This window comes from Panthera tigris, chromosome B1 (assembly GCF_018350195.1).
Source record: "Panthera tigris isolate Pti1 chromosome B1, P.tigris_Pti1_mat1.1, whole genome shotgun sequence".
Classification (NCBI taxonomy): Eukaryota; Metazoa; Chordata; class Mammalia; order Carnivora; family Felidae; genus Panthera; species Panthera tigris.
Genome location: NC_056663.1, coordinates 133,003,390 through 133,019,709, shown reverse-complemented (window position 1 = coordinate 133,019,709; position 16,320 = coordinate 133,003,390). Strand labels below are relative to the sequence as shown.

The 16,320-nt window shown below is 40.6% G+C and overlaps 1 pseudogene; it reads left to right on the top strand.

Moving 5' to 3' along the window:
* Window positions 1-380: 380 nt before the first annotated feature.
* Window positions 381-561, top strand: LOC122238160 (annotated as a pseudogene).
* The last annotated feature ends 15,759 nt before the right edge of the window (window positions 562-16,320 follow it).

Below are 16,320 nucleotides of genomic sequence, written 5' to 3'. Positions count from 1 at the left end.
CTTTCGTTTACTTTCTTCCCTCCCTACTTTCAGTTTTATCTCCCTTTTTATCTCCCTTCCAATGTTGAAATCATTACGTGCTTATAGAGCCAAGTAAACTCCAGCTCTGCTTTTTTTTGCATTTATCACCTTCTAACATACTATACAGTTTATTCATTATGTTTATTGTTAATTATATGATCAATGTTTATTGTTAGCTGTGAACTCCATAAGGGTAGAGAGTTTGTTTCTTTCACTTCTGTATCCTTAGGGCCTTGAACACTCAAGGGAATGCATATGTAGGTAGTAAAAAATAAAGAATGGCAAGGTGAATATCATGCAAGATGAGACTATAGTTACCTTTGGAGGGAGATGGAAAGTTATAATTTGGAAAGTACATGAGCCTTGCGCAGTGGCAGTATCATAGCCAATGAGGTTTATCCGAGGTGCAATTATTGCTAATTGGAAAGTGTATGCAGGGCCTTCAGACTTGCAAGTGGGGCTCTATTTCCTAACCTGGTTAGCAGTTAAAGGCATGATTACTTTCTCACAACTTGGTAAATTGTACATTTATGTTTTATACATCTTTCTGCATGAGCCATTTTTCACAACAAAGAGAAGCTTTAAGAATTACTTTCATTTTGGGGACGCCTGGGTGGCTCAGTCCATTAAGCGGCTGACTCTTGATCTCAGTTCAGGTCATGATCTCACAGTTCGTGGGTTTGAACCCTGCATCAGGCTCTGCACTGACAGTGTGGAGCCTGCTTGAGAGTCTTTCTCTCTCCCTCTCTCTCTGCCCCTCTCCTGCTCTCTCTTTCTCTCCCTCTGTCTCAAAATAAATAAACACTTAAAAACATTTAAAAAGAATTACTTTTATTTTTTTCCTATGGGGAAAGTTATTGCTTAAAAATATTATTTATAAAAATGTCATAACTTTGATGATTATATTAAATGGTACAACATAGGGGTTCCTGGGTGCCTCAGTTCATTGAGTACCCAACTCTTGATTTTGGCTCGGGTCATGATCTCACAATTCATGAGTTCGAGCTCCACATCAGGCTCTGCACTGATGGTGTGGAGCCTGCTTGGGATTATCTCTCTCTTCCTCTCTCTCTGTCCCTCCCCCCAACCCCCTGTCTCTCAAAATAAATAAATATTAAAAGCAACAACAACAACAACAGTACAACATAGTGTCCCCAAAAGCCATGAAGGCATTTTATTTTAAAATATGATCTTAATAGAAGTAATGTGTAAAGCAGCAACATGACATACATAGCTACTGTCACAAAACAAATTACATCTCCCTAAACTTAAATGTTGGAGCTGTAAACTGCACCCTTCCCAATGTGACTGTATTTAGAGAAGAGGCCTTTATGAAGATAATTAAGGTCAGGGGCCCCTGGGTGGTTCAGTCGGTTAAGCGTCTGACTCTCGATTTCAGCTCAGGTCATGATCTCACAGTTTGTGGGTTCAAGCCCTAAGTCAGGCTCCGTGCTGGCAGCGTGGAGCCTGCTTGGGATTCTTTCTCTCCCTAAACATTAAAATTTTTTTTTTTTACATTTATTTTCGAGAAACAGAGTGAGACAAAGCGTGAATGGGGGAGGGGCAGAGAGAGTAGGAGACACAGAATCTGAAGCAGTCTCCAGGCTCTGAGCAAGCGGTCAGCACAGAACCTGATGCGGGGCTCGAACGCACGAACTGTGAGATCATGACCTGAGCCAAAGTCGGACGCTCAACCGACTGAGCCACCCAGGCGCCCCAAACATTAAAATTTTTTTAATAAAAAAGTAAAATTAATTGATTAGAAAAGAAGATAATTAAGGTTAAATGAGGTCATTAGGGTGGGGTCTTGATCCAGTAAGACTGGTATCCTTATAAGAGGAGGAGACACCAGGAATACACACAGAGGAATGGCCACGTGAGGAAACAAGAAAGTGGCCACCTGCAAGAGAGGAGAGAGGATTCACCAGAAACCAGCTCTGCTGGCACCTTGATCCTGGACTTCTAGCCTCCAGAGCTGTGAGAAAATAAATTTCTGTTGTTTAAGCCCCCAGTTTGTGGTATTCTGTTATGGCAGTCTGAGGAGACAAATATAGCTGCCACCCCAGAGTCACTTTTGTTCCCATTCTTTTCTACCTCTTACCCTTGTCCCTCTCCCCCTCTCAAAAAAACTGAGGTGTGATACGTTAAATGATATATAGATGTGATGGTTTAAAAAACATGTCCACAAATCCTCTGATATACCTCCCTTCAAGAAGAAGAGCTTAATTCCCCTCCCCTTGAGTGTGACCCTCTTCTAACTCATAAAATAACGTAAAAATGATGACATATGACTGAAGAGACTCTGTAATAAAAGGCACTATGGCTACCTTCATGTTCTCTCTCTCTCAGATCACTCACTTTGGGAGAAGCCAGCCACCATGTTGAGCCATCCTATGGAGAGGCCATGGAGTGAAGAACTTAGGCTGCAAGTCAACAGCTGTATGAGTGAGCCATCTCAGAAGGGGATCCTCTAGCCCCAGTCGAGCTTTTAGATGACTGCAGCCCTTGCACACATCTTGACTGAAACCTCATTCGAGATGCTGAGCTAGAAACATCCAACTAAGCTACCCTCAAATTCCTGACCCACAGAATTTGTGACATAACATGTTTATTTTAAGACACTAAATTGGGAGTAATTTGTTACTCCAGTAGGTAATTTCTAGAGGCTAGATTACTCTTACATAAGAAGGAGATAAGGAGACATAGAAGGAAAGATCTGGAAATGAGTTAGGAGGAAAAAGAAGTGGAAAGAGGGTATAGTGAGGAGAATTTCAAAAGTGTTCACTCATTTGGAGAGACAGGATGAGGTTAGGGCAGTGATATATGAAATGGGACTTTGGGACAGAGAGATGTTAAAAGGTTTATTCAAGAAATTTTTCTGTGTTGTTTGGTATGAATCTCTCCCCTGTGTTCCTAAAAAACTTTAAATAAAGATCTACATATCTTTAAATAATAATAATCCAACTTGCCCAGTAATTTAATGTGTCCTTGGGCTCATGAATGACTTATGTAAGTCAATGCTAGTAATTTTATCCTTCTTTACTAGACACTCAATTTCCCAGTTCTTCTTATTATGTGGAGCCATGGACAAAGTTCTGGCCAATGAGACATAAGGGGAAGTCTACTGGGAGCCCCTGGGAAATATTTTGCTTCCTGCTGAGTAGAGACACACACTTAAGAATTCACTAGCATTTCCCTGACCTTTCTTCCTATCTTACAGGTGTGTCGAAAAGTTGTATGAGGCCACTGTCTTGTGCCAGTGAGAAGCTAATTGTGATGATGGGAAGGCATCAGGCAGGGGTGGCTAAGCATAAGGCCAGAAAGCACCTAGAGCCATGGAGGCAGCCTGAGTGGTGGCATTGAACCTGGAGTGCCTTGTTCCAATCTCATTAGGTGAGAATATTAATGCTCTTTTTTGCTTAAGTCACTTAAGCTACAATTACTATGGTTTTCTGTAATTTGTGTCAAAATCATTCCTAACTGATACTTAAGATGAATATTTTCTTAAAGATGGTGCCCTCAAGGGCACCTGGGTGGTTCAGTCGGTTGAGCATCCAACTTTGGCTCAGGTCATGATCTCATGGTTCATGATTGGAGCCCCACGTTGGGCTCTGTGCTGACAGCTCAGAGCCTGGAGCCTGCTTCAGATTCTGTCTCCCCCTCTCTCTCTCTACCCCTCCCCTGCTTTTGCTCTGTCTCTGTCTCTCTCTCCAAAATAAATAAACATTTAAAAACTTAAAAAAAAAAAAAAAAAAAAAGATGGTGCCCTCAAGCCGAGCCACATAATATGTGTGGACCTGAGACATACTTCCTGAGTTCAAAATCCCCTTCCACTTCATCTAGTAGCCCTCTAGCCAGGAAGTTACCTCAGTGCCTCAGTTTTTCATCTATAAGATGGAGATAATTCTACTTTCACCATAGGACTGTCATGACCATTAGTTGCCTTGCCCTAATTATTATACAACAAATATAAATTGTCATTATTTTAAGAGTTTAAAAACCAAAAATTTAGTATTCAAAATCTTCAAAAAACCACACAATCCACGGGGCGCCTGGGTGGCTCAGTCGGTTGAGCGTCCGACTTCGGCTCAGGTCATGATCTCACAGTTCGTGGGTTTGAGCCCCGCATCAGGCTCTGTGCTGACCACTTGCTCAGAGCCTGGAGACTGCTTCAGATTCTGTGTCTCCTTCTCTCTCTGCCCCTCCTCCGCTCACACTTTGTCTCACTCTGTTTCTTAAAAATAAATAAATGTAAAAAAAAAAAACAGAACAATCCTCACAAAATGTGAAGTTTATCAACTACGAATTAAGGACCTGTAGATATTCTGCTACTGTACATAATCATCATATTTTGGATGGATGTGAAGTGACTTCGGTTTTTAACTCTTCAATGAAGAAAATTTCAAATCTATACAAAAGCAAAGAGATTCATACACTGAATCTCCATCTACCCATCACCCAATGTTAGCTGTTTATCAACAGATTTCCAATCTTGTTTAATTTTGTCACTTTCCCTGTAAACACTGAGTGACTTTTTTTTAAGTTTAAGAGAGAGAGCATGAGAGAGAGAGAGAGAGAGAGAGAGAACCCAAGCAGGCTCCTCACAGCCAGCAGAGCCCAGTGCGAGGCTCAATCACACAAAACGTGAGATCATGACCTGAACCAAAATCCAGAGTTGGACACTCAGCTGACTGAGCCACCCAGGCAACCCCTAAGTAACTTTTAAAAATTCATTTATAAGTCACTTTAATTTCACAAAAAATTAAATATGTGTATATATCTCTAGAACTAACAGCTTTTTTTTTTTTTTTAAGTTTTCCTATATTTGTTTTGAATGTAAGACCTCAGACTGAGATCTTAATGATGGCAGTTGAAAAAGTATGGATTTTGGAGCCATCTCTAGATTGGGTAAAAATTCCGGTTCCACCTCTCTCTACCTATGTGATCAGAAGCACATCACTTACTTTCCTCTGGGCCTCAGTTTTTTCACCTGCAAAGAGGAGCAGACCAGCAGTCACGACCCACTTTCCAGGGTCACTTTGAGAAATAAATAGCAAAACAATGGTGAGTAATACCTATAATTTACTAAACAAGCCAGCCACTGCCCTAAGCACTTTTCTGGTAGTATTGTCAGTCCTTGGCACTTGGCACTTGCCTGGTGCCCAGCAAATGTCACCTTTCAGTCCTTGGAGCAGGTTTTACTACAGTAAAGTTGACCAAGTGCTGGCGCTGGTTATGGCAGGCTGGTGAGAGAAAGTAGTGCCTTACCAGACACAGTCCTCCACAAAGTGGGGGCAGCAGGGGTGGCTGAAGAAAGCCTTCTCGATTTACTAACCAGTCCAGTTTGTAGGGAAGATGACGGATGGAAAAGGAGGAAAGAATGAGGATAAAAGGGAGTGTAGAGTCAGGAAGAGACGAAAGTATCATGTTTTGTTTTGTTTTTTTTAATTGTTATTTTTAAAGTTTATTAATTTGTGAGTGAGAGAGAGAGCACAGGGGAAGGGGCAGAGAGAGAATCCCAAGCAGGCTCCCTGCGGTCAGGGTGGAGCCTAACAAGGGCTTGATCTCATGAACAGTGAGATCATGACCTGAGCCAAAATCAAGAGTTGGAGGCTTAACTAATTGAGCCACCTCTGAAGTACCACATTTGTCTCTCTCTAGTGCTCTCACACATTGGCTTTTCTGGCTTCACACAGCCCCTCCCAGCAGTTATCACTCTGCACTTACCTTTGGGGCTCAGTAGCTGGGAATGTCGGGATGGGATGGCGTAGAGAAGCAGACAGGTGACCTGAAGTTAGCCCCAGAATGACCATGGCCCCATTGTTCAGGAAGACAGTTCTCAACACCCCCAAGTCCTCTGCAGTTCCCATTACTGTTTGATGGGCCTTTATACATTTAGTCTGCAAACCAAGGCTCCCTCAGATGGGCCCATTAGAAGAGTCCTTACCACCTCAAGGGGTATGAAGGCTGCCTGACCTTGCAAACCCAGACGTTTTCCAGAAAAGGCTCAGAACAGCGATAAGCTGGGAACGGATTCGAACAGTTAGGAAGGAGTGATTCTAAAATCAATGTTTATTAGCAAAGCTTTCCCTTTTTTTTTTTCTGTTTCTCTCTCCAGAAGACTTTGTGTCTGAACTGGGCTTCAAATTCAAAGTAGGAAATCTACTAATTCTTTTCAAAGGGGTCTGTGGATTCATAACAATCAAGTGCTTGGGTGGCTCAGTCGGTTGAGCATTTCACTTTGGCTCAGGTCACAATCGAACAGTTCAAACGGTTCAAACCTACATCAGGCTCTGTGCTGATAGCTTCAGATTCTGTGTCTCCCTCTCTCTCTGCCTCTCCCCCACTTGCTCTCTCTCTCTTTCTCTCTCTTTCAAAAATAAACATTAAAAAAAATGTTTTTTAAGTAGGAGATGAATTTAAAATGCATATTCCCAGGTCCTGCCTCCAGAATTCTAATTCAGAGGGATCAAGAATCAGCTGTTAAAAAATAAGTGCCCAAATGATTCTCTTTCAGGTGTTTTTGGACATTTCTCCAAAACTGGCCTAAAGACCATTGCATCAGATGAGTCCCTGGAGTCTTGTGAAAAATACAAAGTCCATAGATATCCTGAATTTTAATCTGCAGGGGCAGAGTTGGTTGGGGGAGGATGAAGAAGGAAGTCCAGGATTCTGCATTTTATTTTATTTTATTTTTTATTTTTTTAACGTTTATTTATTTTTGAGACAGAGAGAGACAGAGCATGAACAGGGGAGGGGCAGAGAGAGAAGGAGACACAGAATCTGAAACAGGCTCCAGGCTCTGAGCTGTCAGCACAGAGCCCGACGCGGGGCTCGAACTCACGGACCGTGAGATCATGACCTGAGCTGAAGTCGGATGCTTAACCGACCAAGCCACCCAGGCACCCCTGGGATTCTGCATTTTAAAGAGACTTCCCAGGTGAAGGCTTACTCCTGAATTTTAAGAACCACCCACCTAAGGAATAACAAAATGTTCTCTTAGATGGGCTGTGGCCTAGAGGACCTACTTCTGCTGAATCTCATGAAGCTACTTTGGGTGTATGTATGTTCATGAGGAAACCACAACCCCAAGAACTCAACTAAAGGAATGAGAAAAAGACAAGGTACTGAGAATAGGAATTAAGTAATAACCAACAATGGTTCCACATCAAAGAATTTTTATAAAGTCTCTCCAGTAGGAACACTGCAACACATTGGTCCTCTATTCATCTATACTTGGCCTGCAGTGCAAATTTTCTTACATGTAGATGCTCTATAAATACCCATTAAGTTGACTTGAATGTATTCCCTTTGGAGAGCCATACTTTCAACAAGGACTTCCATAATTTTTTCCTAGTGGTGTTTGGATAAGCATACATGTATGTACAGGCAAGGGGCAGAGAGGTGATGGTGAACAAAAGTGGGTTTGATAAGGTAAGGAAGATAAAACTGAATGAGTTGCTAAGCAGACTTCAGTTGTAAGTTAGGGAAAGCATAACTACCAGTTCTAATTTGGGTTTACTTCCTCTTTTGCTGCAGAATCTTAAGCAAGCTACTTTCATTTCTCTCTTTTTTTTTTTTTATTTTTTTAAGGAATATGCCTTGTGGAATTATTTTAAGAAGTAAGTAATCAGAGATTGGAAAGCACCTTTTCCTCTTAGCCAAAATTGTGAAGAGAATCTCCACCATCTGGCATCTAGGCCAGTTCAATGAGACAAGTAGTTTCTTTCTTTCTTTCCTTCTTTCTGTAAACTAAAGATCATTTAGTAGATGTTTATTGAGGATTCATTATATGCTAGAAGCTATGACTTCTGGGATAGCAAACAAGATACAGTTACTACCTACTATTATTGAAGAAGTGAGGAAATCAAGTGAAAAGTAGAAGTTGAAGGATCAGGGAAAAATCACTGGCCAGCCTTCCTTTAGTGCTGGCAGAGGTGGGCAACATGAAGCTTGCAAAGTCATCTGGGAATCCAGGTGCTTCAGCTATCAGAGTGGAACAGCCCAGCTGGAGTCACTTCTGGTCAACAGGGCCTGCACTTGACAAAAGAGTCTGGTATGGGGTAGGAGGGAGCAAGAACATACAGAATGTGCCACCAGTGTGGTAGAGAGTGGGCACAACTGAGATAGGCAAACCTCTCTGTGTGTTTCCTCCAGAGCATGGCTGCTCTTTCCCTACTACCTACCAAATCACATGCTAGCTTCTTTTTTTTTTTTTTCCAACTCTAATGCAAATCACACAAGGAAGGGGATTCTGGGAACTGTAGTTCTAATTTGTCCAAAGTAACACCATATATATAAGGAGTTGGGTTGAGAAGTGATGAAAGTTGACCAGGAGGCCAATGCATGATTAGAGGTGACATAATCAGGATGCCTGGTGGCTCAGTCAGTTGAGCATCTGGCTCTTGATTTCAGCTTAGGTCATGATCCCAGGGTCATGGGATCAAGCCCCATGCTGGGCTCCGTGCTGAGCATGGAACATGCTCTCTCTCTCTCCCTCTGCCCCCCACCCCCACTCACACTTTCTCTGTCTCTCTCTCTCTCTCTCTCTCTCTCTCTCTCTCTCAAATAAAAAAATTTAAAGGTGACACAGTCAATGCAAAGATTCTGAGCAAAAGTGCTTATTGAGATCCCAAGCTGTTTGAGACTCCTCAGGACTTCTCAAAGTCCTGTGTCAGCACTAGAATTGTCCCACTTAGAGCAAACTGGTTGCATAAAGTGAAGTCAGCTCATAAATGTAAGTCTGATACCCCAACACAGTGACCACAGGTGCAACAATTACAGATGATCACTGAGTTTTTATCTCAGTGTGACACAACAGCTATTAACAATTACTTTAAGATTTATTTTTTTTATCAGATTCAGGTTTACAAGGTATATAATGCTTATCTGTTCAAATATTTATCAATGCTTACTTTACATCACACAGAAGAAGTGAAACATCTTACTAGCCTCTGCACGAACTGGACACACGCCCTTCTACCTGTTCTTGCATACAACACCTCAGATTTCCTACCCAAGCGTACCAGATTCCCCACAAGGTATACAATAAATAAAACCTGGTGATAAGGGGGAGAAAAAGAGGCTCTGAGACACAAGCCCTCAGGTTTCATAGCCCTACTCAGAAGGATTGGTCATAACTCCTTAAATTAAGATGATGTAGTTAAAAATAGCAGAATTTCCAGGGAACTAGTTTAAATAAATAGGAGGATTTAAAATGAGGAGACTTGCAAAATGAGGAGACTTGCTTATCTCACAAGACACAAGAGCAAGGAATGCAGCCAGCCCTCAGACAGGAGCTGAAATCAAGAAGTAGAAAGCCAACCCTCTCTTTCTGCCCCTCCACCGCTTGTGCTCTGTCTCTGCCTCTCAAAAATAAATACATGTTAAAAAAAAATTTTTTTTTAAATGAGGGGGGTCTCCTAGGTGACTTGGTTGGTTAAGTGTCCAACTTCAGCTCAGGTCATGATCTCACGGTTTGTGGGTTCAAGCCCCGTATCAGGCTCTGTGCTGACAGCTCAGAGTCTGGAGCCTGCTTAGGATTCTGTGTCTCCCTCCCTCTCTGCTCCTCCCTCACTTGTGCCCTCTCTCTCTCTCTCTGCCTCTCAAAAATGAATAAAGGTTAAAAAATTTAAAAAAAATAAAAAGAAGTAGAAAGCCAGGAACACTCCACTCCATCTCACTGTCTGCTTTCTCTTCTGCATTTGCTCCTTCTCCCTGCAAACTGATTTCTCTGTTCCTCAAAGCACAAGATGGAATGCAGCTGCCCCTCTTGAGTTGGAAGTGATAGTTTGAAGCAAATGGAGACTGCCTTTCTTTCAGTCCTAATACCAAATAGGGGGAGAATCTGATTCAGTATTCCCTCCTTGGACCAATTAGCCTTGGTGGTAATGGGAAATCAGGAAGGCTTCAGTACAAACCTGCAGCCAGGACCCCATCTCAATGGGTAAGGGAGCACCGGTGTCAACACTCTGACTTTACTTATAGAGGATACAAGGTTAATCTAATGCTAGCCAAATGTACAGAAATAAATGACTTCCTAGGGAGACTCCAGAAGTCAATCCTACTCTTCGACTTCCTGCAGTGACTAGAACAGCAGGAGCCAATGCAAAGTCAGAAACCTAATAATATGAGCATTGGGGACACTGTAATCAAGTCAGGATTAATGAAATAGAATATGTCCAAGAGTGTAGCACACACTGTTGATTCCCTTCCAAAACCATTTCCTTGCTTCCTTGCTGTTGCACCTCTAGTTTTGTTCAGGTATCTAATCTCCTCCATTTGGTCATGTGCTTGTGTGCCAGTTACTTCCAAAGCTCTTAAAGGTGAATCCTGATTAAACCAACCAAGGTAGTACCATTCCCTTTATCTTTGATTTAGGCTTGGGCATGTGATATATATTCTCACCAATGAAACATGAGGTAAAATCAACTGGGTGTTTCTGAGAAAGGTTTCTTTATTCCTAGAAAAGATATCAATGAAGAGATTATCTTTTCCTCCTTTATACTTTCGTGCATCTGGATATTGGATACAACCTGGAATTGCTCTCGCCATCTTAGAACCATAAGGAGAACTAACCTAAGGGAAAAAAGAGAAGGGAAAAGTCTGGGGTCAATGGTAACATAATTTATCAATGAATTAACTCTCCTTGGAGCCATTCTGCATTTGGACTTCTTGTATGAGATAAATTTTATTTTTTAAGCCACTTCAAGTTGATTTTCAACTGCAGCTGAAGGCAGCCCAACCAAAACAGAGGATATGGTGGGAATTAAGGTGAAAAAGACAAGCAGATAAGATCCCACATACAGAAACAGGAGTCAGAATGAAGTCAGACTTCTCAGCAACAACCATGAAAGCTAGATGATGAAATTTTGAAGGAAAAGATTTTCCAATATAGAATTTTCAGACCAGCGAAATTATCATTTAAGTATGAAAGTAGAATAGGAATATTTTAATACACAAAAGGTCTCAAAAATTATACCTGCACTGAATTCTTTATAGGAAACCAGAAAGAATGTGCTTCTCCAAAATGAGGGAGTAAACCAAAAAAGAGAAAGACATGGAATCCAGTACACAAGAACCTCCCTTAGGAGAGGAAGACATGAAGTACAGTAGACAAGACATCCTTCAAAAAAGGAAGACATGGAATCCAGTAGACAAGACCAGACTTCTATCTCGAGGGAAAACAGGTATAGTAAATAAGACCTTCATCATGGGAAGTGAAGAAGGAAAATAATCATGGGCAAACTTTGAGGGCACTTCTCTAAGGGGCAAAACACCTTTGGCATCTGGCACAATGTGTAGACAGGAAAGATGTAAATGTGGGTGTGTGTACTAAAAGAGTGAAATTTTCAATAGTAGAAAGTCCATAGATACCTAAATTTTTTATTGTTTTTTATTTTAATTCCAGTATACTTAACATACAATGTTTTGTTAGTTCCAGGTGTCTAAGATAGTGATTCAACAATTCTATACATTACGCAGTGCTCATCATGATAAGTATATTCTTAATCTCCTTTACTAGTCACCCATCTCCCCACCCACGTCTCCTCTGGAACCATCAGTTTGTTCTCTATACTTAAGATTCTGTTTTTTGGTTTGTCTCTCTCTCTCTCTCTTTTTTCCGTTTGCTCGTTTTGTTTCCTAAATTCCACATATGAGTGCAATCATGGTATTTATCTTTCTCTGACTGACTTATTTCTCTTAGCATAATACTCTGTAGCTCCAACCATGTTGTTGTAAATGGCAAGATTTCATTATTTTTTATGGCTCAATAATATCCATTATAGCAGGTGTCCCTTTGAATTAGTGTTTTCATATTTTGGGGGTAAATATCCAGTAGTGCAATTATTAGATAGCAGGTAGTTCTATTTTTAATTTTTTGAGGAACTTCCATACTGTTTTCCACAGTGGCTGCACCAGTTTGCATTCCTACCAACAATGCCTGAGGGTTCATTTTTTCCCACATCCTCACCAACGTTGTTTTGTTTTGTTTTGTTTTGTTTAATTCTTGAGAGAGAGGGAAAGTGCGCAAATAGGGGTGAGACAGAGAGAGGGAGAGAGAATCTTAAGCAGGCTTCATGCCTGGCACAGAGCCCAACACAAGGCTCGATCTCATGACCATGAGATCATGACCTAAGCCAAAATTAAGAGTTGGATGCTTAACCGACTAAGCCACCAGGTGCCTGTCTTGTGTTTTTTATTTTAGCCATTCTGACAGGTGTGAGGTGGTATCTCATTGTGGTTTTGTTTCGTATTTCCCTGATGACAAGTGATGATGAGCATCTTTTCATGTGTCTGTTGGCCATCTGGATGTCTTCTTTGGAAAAATGTTCATGTCTTCTGCCCATTTTTTAATCGGATTATTTGTTTTGGGAGTATTGAGTTGTGTAAATTATTTAGATATTTTGGATACTAACCCTTTATTGGATATGTCATTTGCAAATATCTTCTCCCATTCAGCAGGTTGTCTTTAATTTTGTTGATTATTTCTTTGGCTGTACAGAAATTTTTTTATGTTGAAAAAGTCCCAGTAGTTTATTTTTTCTTTTATTTCTCTTGCCTCAGAAGACATATCTAGAAAAATGATGCTATGGCTAGTGTCAGAGACATTACTGCCTATGCTGTCTTCTAGGATTTTTATGGTTTCGAGTCTCACATTTAGGCCTTTTTTTTTTTTTTAACTTTTTATTTATTTATTTATTTTTAATTTTTTTTCAACGTTTTTTATTTATTTTTGGGACAGAGAGAGACAGAGCATGAACGGGGGAGGGGCAGAGAGAGAGGGAGACACAGAATCGGAAACAGGCTCCAGGCTCCGAGCCATCAGCCCAGAGCCTGACGCGGGGCTCGAACTCACGGACCTCTTGATCGTGACCTGGCTGAAGTCGGACGCTTAACCGACTGCGCCACCCAGGCGCCCCTATTTATTTATTTTGAGAGAGAAACAGATCGAGCAGTGGAGGGTCAGAAAGAGGGAGAGAGAGAATCCCAAGCAGGCTCCACACAGTCAGCCCAGAGCCTGATTTGGGGCTCGAACTCATGAACCACAAGATCATGACCTGAGTTGAAACCAAGAGTCGGACACTCAATCAGCTGAGCCACCCAGATGCCCCCACATTTGAGTCATTAATCCATTTTGAGTCTATTTTTGTGTATGGTATAAGAAAGTTGTCCAGTTTCATTCTTTTGCATCTAACTGACCAGTTTTCCCAACACCATTTGAAGAGACTGTCTTTTTCCCTTTGGACATTCTTTCTACTTTGTCTAAGACTAATTGACCATATAATTGTGAGTTTATTTCTGGGTTTTCTATTTTATTCTATTGATCTATGTGTCTGTTTTGGTGCCAGTACCGTGTAATGTTTCGATTACTACAGCTTTGTAATATAACTTGTAGTCCGGAACTGTGATACCTCCAGTTTTGTTTTTCTTTTTCAAGATTGCTTTGGCTATTCAGGGTCTTTTTGTGGTTCCATACAGATTTTAGACTGTTTCTTCAAGTTCTGTGAAACTGCTATTGGTATTTTGATGAGGATTACATTAAATCTGTAGATTGCTTTGGAGAGTATAGACAGTTTAACAATATTTGTTCTTCCAATCCATGAGCATGAAATGTCTTTCTGTTTCTTTGTGTTGTCTTCAATTTCTCTCATCAATGTTTTATAGTTTTCAGAGTACAGGTATTTCACCTCTTTGGTTATGTTTGTTCCTAGGTACTTTTTTATTTTTGGTGCAGTTGTAAATGGAATTATTTTCTTTACTTCTCTTTCTGCTGTTTCATTATTAGTGTGTAGAAATGCAACAGATTTCTGTACATTGATTTGTATCCTGTGACTTTACTAAATTCATGTATCAGTTCTAGCAGTTTTTTGGTTTTCTGTATATAGTATCACGTCATCTGCAAATAGTAAAAGTTTTACTTCTTCCTTACTGATTTGGATGCCTTTTATTTCTTTTTATAGTCTGAATGCTGTGGCTAGGACTTCCAGTACTGTGTTGAATAAAAGTGGTGAGAGTAGACATCATTGTCTTGTTCCTGATCTTAGGGGGAAAGCTCTCAGTTTTTCCCCATTGAGTATGATGTCAGTTGTGGGTTCTTCATACAAGGCCTTTATTATGTTGAGATATGCTCCCTCTAAACCTCCTTCATTTAGGATTTTTATCATGAATGCATGTTGTACTTTGTCAAATACTTTTTCTGTATCTATTGAAATGATCATATGGTTTTCATCCTTTCTTTTATTGATGTGATATATCATGTTGATTTGTGAATATTGAACCACTTTTGCATCCTGGAAATAAATCCCACTTGATAATGGTGAGTGATTTTTTTTTAATGTATTATTGTATTCCGTGTACTAGTATTTTGTTGAGGATTTTTGCACCTATGTTCATCAGAGATACTGGCCTTTTTTGTGGTATCTTCATCTGTTTTTGCTCTAAGGGAATGCTGGCTTTGTAGAATGAATTTGGAAGTTTTCCTTCCTTCTTTTCTATTTTTTAGAATAGTTTGAGAAGAACAGCTATTAACTGTTCTTTATTTTTTTTATTTAAAAAATTTTTTTTAATGTTTATTTATTTTTGAGAGAGAGACAGAGCATGAGTGGGGGAGGGGAAGAGGGCGAGGGGACATAGAATCTGAAGCAGGCTCCAGGCTCTGAGCTGTCAGCACAGAGCCTGACACAGGGCTTAAACCCATGAGATGTGAGATCATGACCTGAACTGAAGTCAGACGCCCAACCAACTGAGCCACCCAGGTGCCCCAGCTGTTCTTTAAATGTTTGGTAGAATTGGCCTGTGAAGCTGTCTGGTCCTAGACTTTTGTTTGTTGGGAAAATTTTTAATTGAATAGCAACTTAAGCATTTTATTTAGAAATGAGGATGAAGATATGAAAATAATCAACAAGAGTGAAAGTCGTAGCCTGCAAGGAGAAGGAAATTGTGATGGACAGGAGACTGATCCACACTCTTTGTTTTGTTATGGGCATTTTAAACTATGACTTAACACATTTTAATGACAGGATATAAAAAGAAACAATCATTGCAAAAGGAAAAGTAAGGAAGGCTTAGGTGAAAAGTGTAGATAGAAATGTGAAATATGAAAAATGAAATTAAAAAAAAAAAAAAGAAATGTGAAATATGGTCCCAAGGAATAGGGAGTGAATGGCCTCTGTTGGTTGTAGCTGGTTGCATAGCAGGAGGTCCTTGAATGCCATCTAAGGAAGGCAAATTTTATCATGGAAGAAATAGGATTTGAGGAGTTTCAGTGTGGGCAGATTAATCCTTGGAAAAATGGAACTTACTATGTGGCAGGATAGGGGTGGTTTGGAGATGTAATAACTAGGGACAAGAAGACCAGTTACAAAGTTTTTCACAAAGTAACCAAGTCAGAATGGAAGGCTGGAACCAGAGTGGTGGTGAAGAGAAGCAGAACAACTATGGGGAAACTGAGAAGAAAAGGCGTGATGACTTATTAGATGTAAGCACTATTGAGGGAGGAAGGAAACAGAAGACTCTGGTTTGAGCAGTAGGGAGATCCCAGTGGCAGCCCACTTCCATAGGAATTTCCCCAGCTAGTTAGTTCTCTGAAATGAAATCAAATTGGCATAATTCCTATCATCCCACCCCATGTGGCACCCCACTCTTCGGACTATCCAACACATGGGTCAGATCTCGTATCACAAATTTTATTAATAGGCAGAATTAACACAAAAGCATTACACATTAATTTCATAGCTGGTATACGGGACTGAAAAGCCCCTGGAACTCCACCAAATTCCTGGCCTTCTGAGCTTAGATGAAGATTTTGGAAAGTTTTCAGAGTCTTTTTGTTTTTGTTGATTTCTGTGATTTATTTTCACTACTACAATATGCCTTCCTGGTGTTCCCAGTAAGAATAGTAAGTGCTTACAACGTGCCAGGCATTTGACTTACTTTTTCCCTTTCTATTTTCTATTGTCCTATTTACAAATGAGGAGCTGAGGCTGAGAAATGTTAAGGAACCTATTGTCAATACATCACTTAGCTGATAAATCCAGAACTGAGATCCAACTCACTCTTGGTGTGGATCCAAAGCTTGGTCTCCAAGCCACTACAGGCCCCTGTGCCCCCATTGTAAATGGCCCCACTCTGCCTTCCTGAAATGAACAGTCTCCCAATAGTCAATGCCCACCTTTATCCTTATGTAAGCTGCTTCACTGGCTCTCAGAATGATATTTAGAAACCAAGATCTGGGGACTGTTTTTGCTCATTACTATTGAGATGTCACTACTTCCAAGTTCCTTCAGGAGGCGTTTC